A 5,948-nucleotide genomic window follows, 5' to 3' on the forward strand; every position below is an offset into this window, starting at 1 on the left:
CAACAAACAGCTCCACCATGCCACCCCTAGCCGCACCGCAACCGGCCCAGGGGGACGCAGCTGACTGTTGCCCATCCAGAAATGTCCCGCTGAGACCTCGCTCAGTAGGGACCCGTTTTAAATTTTAACACCCGCTTAACACCGATGGGAGTCACCCATCCCTGCAGTGGGCTCCCCCGTCCTCCTTCGATGTAAGCAACCGCCTTCAAAACACCCCTCCTTTTCTGCCATAGTGAGCAGGCATCACACCTTATGCCTGAGAGTCCCGCCATACAAAAAGTGCCTTTTCAACTCCCTCCATCAATGCTAATGCCCACATATCTATGCCAATATCATTCAAATGGACCCCATCAGACCGCAGAAATTCTCTAGACGGAACTTCCAGATCCCGATGACGAACCACAACCCCCCCATGCAGAGCAATGAATCGGGAAACCTCCCTATTCACCTTGCTCCGAGCTTTATTTATCCTTTCAACTGACCTGGCCTGACCTCTTGGCATCAAGAGAATGCCAAGAGTGTGCAAAGCAGTCATCAAAGCAAAAGATGGCTACTTTGAAGAACCTAGAATATAAGACATATTTTCAGTTGTTTCACACTTTTTTGTTAAGTATATAATTCCACATGTGTTAATTCATAGTTTTGATGCCTTCAGTGTGAATGTACAATTTTCATAGTCAAGAAAATACAGAAAAATCTATAAATGAGAAGGTGTGTCCAAACTTTTGGTCTGTACTGTACATACGAGTGACCTAGCACCCAGATCAACCGAGGGGGTCCTGAAACATAAAACAAAGGGGCGGGAATGTAAAAAATAAAAGAAACTAGTTAACAAATAATAACGCTATCAAAATTTGGGGGAAAATCTTATAACATATGAGGCCGGACATGAGACCAATACCTCGCTGACTCCCAGCGACCAATCTTTTTCACAGCTTTAACCCCCAAACCACAGCGAGCAGCCTCAGTAGCGGCCCCAATCTGAAACGAATGAGAACCAAACTCCAAACCATTCAGACCACAACTAGCTAAACCCCGCCTGAAGATGGTAATAAACTGATAAACCGATAATGCAGATCCATCTTGATGTAACAAAAAGGCACCCGATGATGGACCTCTCACCTCCAGAAATGCAGAAACCCATCTCACCGGGCATTCAAACAAACCGTCCACAGCCCACAATTCCACCAAACAACCCTTACCGGCTGTATCGGTTTTTGACCACCTCAAATAACACTGTACTGCTTCCTCCGAGCACACTACATCCTGTGACAACAGCCCGCCATGACACTTAACATTCTTGCTCACCAATTCGCTTATCCTAAATGCCCCAAAAAAACGCCAGTACAAAGGCCGCCCCAAATAGCCGATATTCATATTCAGAACTACACACACCGCTAAGGCAACGCAAAAGCTGACCCAGTATTTCAAACGATACCGGGCGCCGCCAATCTCGTACTGGATAGCTCCTCCGAAATGCCTTCATCGCCTGGCGAACCAAGAAATCCTTGGTAAAGTCCCTCCAACCACTTAACTTAGCTTCCGTCACCTGCTCACCTGCCGACTCCTCTAGCTCCTGCCAAAGACGCCACGCAGAAACATATCGAGACCAAGTACTGGGGTTAACAGAACACCTCACCAAATTCAACTCTGCACGGACACTAGATCCCACAACCACCGGGGCCAATCGGTTTCCAACTGCTCCTCGTCCGGCGCCAGTTCCCGAAAACCATCCCACTGGAAGCGAGACAATGCATCAGCTATTGAATTCTGAACACCCGGTACATGTACAGCACAAAACCAGACATTAAAATCCAAACACCTGAGCACTAGATGGCGCAAAAGATACAGAATCGGCAATGAAACAGCTGGCAAGTTGTTAATACAATGCACTACACTCAAGTTGTCACAGAAGAAACGCACTTTCTTGTTCCTCAGCTCAGAGCCCCAAACCTCCAAAGCCACCACAATAGGAAACATTTCCAGCAATGCCATGTTTCTTGTCAAACCTGCATCCTTCCATGATTCTGGCCACTCTCCCACACACCATTTTCCACCGAAATAGGCCCCAAAACCATAAGAACCTGACGCGTCTGTAAACAAAACCAGATCCACATTAGAAATTACTTGATCCTTCCAAACCGACCTGCCATTATAAGATTGAAGAAAATCCGCCCAAATGGACAAATCCGCCTTGTGTTCCGAATTCAATCTTACAAAATGCAACGGATGTTTAATGCCTGCTGTCGCCTGAGCCAACCTACGTGAAAAAACTCGTCCCATAGGTAAAATCCTGCACGCAAAATTTAACTTACCCAAAAGAGATTGCAGTTGGCGCAGGCGCAATTTCTTTGCCCGCAAAGCCTCTTGGACACAAGACTTCAGATCTAACAACTTGTCCTCTGGCAAGCGGCATTCCATCCTGACGGAATCCAATTCAATGCCCAAAAACTTCAAAACCGTGGAGGGGCCCTCCATTTTCTCCGGGGCCAACGGAATGCCAAAGCGAGATGCTACCTGTTCAACCATCCTAAGCAGCAAAGAACAAACTGAGGACCCAGCTGGCCCAATACACAAAAAGTAATCTAAATAGTGCAATACGGAGTCCAAGCCGGATTCCTCCCTAACTACCCATTCAATAAAACAACTAAACTTTTCAAAGTAGGAACACGAGATCGAACATCCCATCGGTAGACAACAATCCACGTAATAATGACCGTCCCAAAAACAACCAAGTAAATGAAAACTGTCTGGGTGCACAGGAAGCAGACGAAAAGCGAACTCAATGTCACTTTTTGCCATGAGAGATCCTTTTCCAAGCCTCCGCACCCAGTCCACGGCCTTGTCAAAAGAAACATGCGATACAGATGCCAAATCTGGATCAATACCATCATTAACTGAACTACCATGAGGATACGACAAGTGATGGATTAACCGAAACTTGTTAGGCTCCTTTTTGGGCACAAAGCCCAGAGGAGAAACACATAAACACGGCAACGGAGGTTCCAAAAAAGGACCAGCCATGCGACCTAACTTAATTTCCTTATCCAATTTTTCCTTAACAACTGCCGCATGCATCCGAGCCGAAATCAAATTCTTAGGCCGCACCGTACGTGGCACAACTGCCGACGGAATCCTGAAGCCAAAATTAAAACCATCCCTCAACAACACAGCTGCTTCCTTATCCGGATACCTACTTAGAAACGTATGCATCCAATCTATTCTCACTGGTGCCCTCCCTTTTTGAAAAAGATTCGCTTGATTTTTTCTTTCCTTTCTTAAAGCACTTGGAATGGCTGTGAGACCCTCCGCAGCCTGAACATTCGTGCTTAAACTTACAGTCTGTGCCAAAACGGCATTCCCGCTCGTTAAACTGCCAGCACAGCCCCTTCCTGGAGCCTGACGAGGATGCCGCCGAATTGGCAGAACCCCCGCTATTCCCAGGAAAGGACTGCGAGGCCGACTTTGGTGCTGCCATCAATCGCAACCACAAACTAATCTCCTTGTGGTCCCACCGTAAACTCGCCTTTCTTTGCCTAAACTGTTCATCATACCTCAGCCAGGCCGTCCCACCATAAACACGGTATGCTTCACTAATCGAATCTAAATAACAAAATAATGCAGAACAGTTCTCCGGAGCTTTCTCCCCAATGACACTCGCTAGTGTGGTAAACGCCTGCAGCCAATTTTGAAAAGTGCGAGGAATCAGACGATAACGCCTGCGCTCCTCCTCATCCTTCTTACTCTCATCTGGCTTTACCTTGTCCAAATTAAACTTCTCCAACGGTAACAAAGAAAAAATTTCCACGTACTCATCCTTCCATATTTTTTCTCACACCTCCTGCTTTAAATGAGCTCCCAAGGGGCCATCAAAGCACACATAAACCTCGCCCCTCGCTCTGTCATCCAACCGCACCGTATCCACTGGAGTCGCCGCAGCCGCTGGTGCCGCAACCGTCTCATTAGCTGCAACTGGCGCGGGAATACCTCCACTCACAACTGCCGGGGTCTCCGCAATTGCCCCTGAACCTCCAGCACCACCCTGCCAAACTCCGCTAGGACCTGCCGCAGGTGACAAAAAACCCCGCATCATGCTAAGAAATTCCGACACAACATCGCTCACCCGTTCACTACCCATCGCCCTGTCAGCCGCCAAGCCCCTCTGAAAATACCGCTCCCTCTGATCTACATCATCCGCATTCCCCCGAGGCGCATTTAAACCATGTGACTTACCAGGCCGACTACGAGGAAGCCTCGGAACAGCCGTTTCGTGTCCTCCGCGGCGATCGTCCCCACTCTCTTCACTGCCAGATGAAATCTGGCCCTCTTCTTCAGAGGCAGAGTCAGGCTCGGGGACATCGCCAGGTAAACCCGACGGAGTCAACCCACCGCTAGACCTGGACCTCCTATCCACAATAGTGCGCTGTCTGAGAGGAGGAGAGACTTCAGCTGCACGCCTGCAGCCCGCATCCCTAGCAGCAATCGGCCCTCTCCCATGGACATCGCACCGGTCCTCGGTGCTACCGACATCCCGGGTGGGTCGTCTCCTGGCCCCCCGCACTGGTCTTCCCGATCTCCGCCGCCGTGGTCCTGCTGATCCTGATGCCTGGGCCCGGTTCGGCTGCACCTGCCGTTCTTCTGGGTCAGCTCCAACCGACCGGTACTCCTTTGCTTTCCCCGCTGCATGGGCCCGGCACGGCTGTGCCTGCCGCTCACCTGAAATAGCTCCAGCTGACCTATTCACCCTCCTGCCTCCTTCTGCTCCCTGGTTCCGGCATCCTTCAGGCTCAGCTCTCCTTCCCCTGGCTGCTCGCTGGGCCCGGAGTGGATGCCCCGGCCGTTCATATAATGTATCTCTCCCTCCTTCAGTAGCAGAGGCCCTGTTCTCCTGAGCAGCCCGCACTTCCTGGATAGTGGTGGCACATGACCGTGATGACCTCACAGGGGGGGCGGAGCCAACAACGTCACTCACCCCGGCCTCTGGATGATGCCGACGCTGAGAGATTCTTCCAGAGCAGCGTGTGGCAGATGGGAGCTGGGGTTGCAACCGGAGCCTGGTCCAGGGAGTCCCTTCCGGGCTGAGACTCTCCGGCGGCCTGGACCTCCTGGCACCTCTCTGAGGTGCTGCGGCTGCAGCCACCTCTCCAGTCGTCCCTTCACTGTTCCATCGCTGCAGCTGATCCTGGAGCCACCGCTGTCCCCTGCTCTCAGCCAAGGAACGGATCTCCTGGAAAAGAGCCTCCATTCCTCAGGATCCGACGTAGATTCAAGTATGTTAAACTTTTCCCGAATGGACTACCCCCACCACCCCTCACCTTATATACCCCCCACAGAGATACCCCCCACTAGCCAATCAGATAACCCCGTACTATCCCCCTGCCCCTATACTCCTCCCCTACAAATTCATGCCCAAAACTCTATTCCTTACATTAACCCCTTACCACCCCAAATTACGGCCTAGCAGACCTCCTGAGTCATGCGGCCCTCCCCTTAAGCCCCCTATGGGGGGATGCAGTCCGGGCCATACTGATCTCCTGGTTTGTGTTTTTTTGCTAAAGGACTAAAAAGCTAGACTCTAAGCCAGGAGGGCTAACCAGCACTACTGTGTGGTCTTGTTGCTTTATGCTTTACTTGCTGCAGGACAAAGGCTGTATTTAAGTTTTCTGTGATGTGCTTTATGAGGACTGAAATAAACCAGCCGTACTTTAAATAGAAACGTTTCCTGTTATACCTCGGATTGCTCAAAAGTGAGTAGCATTGTTACACCCCATAAGGTATAGTGCCCCCATACTGTGGCGCCCCTGCTGCGCATTGGTGCCACAGAACCCAGAAGGGTGCATGGCTGGATTTCTCCACAAGAGGCCCTCACTACATGCAAACACCTCAACCTTCCACCTCATACCAGCTGAGGGAGCCCTGATAGGGATATATAAAGGGAAGGTGGAGTC

Source organism: Phyllobates terribilis, unplaced genomic scaffold, assembly GCF_046119375.1.
Source record: "Phyllobates terribilis strain yellow unplaced genomic scaffold, ASM4611937v1 Scaffold_1__5_contigs__length_1240528914, whole genome shotgun sequence".
In the NCBI taxonomy this organism is placed as follows: Eukaryota; Metazoa; Chordata; class Amphibia; order Anura; family Dendrobatidae; genus Phyllobates; species Phyllobates terribilis.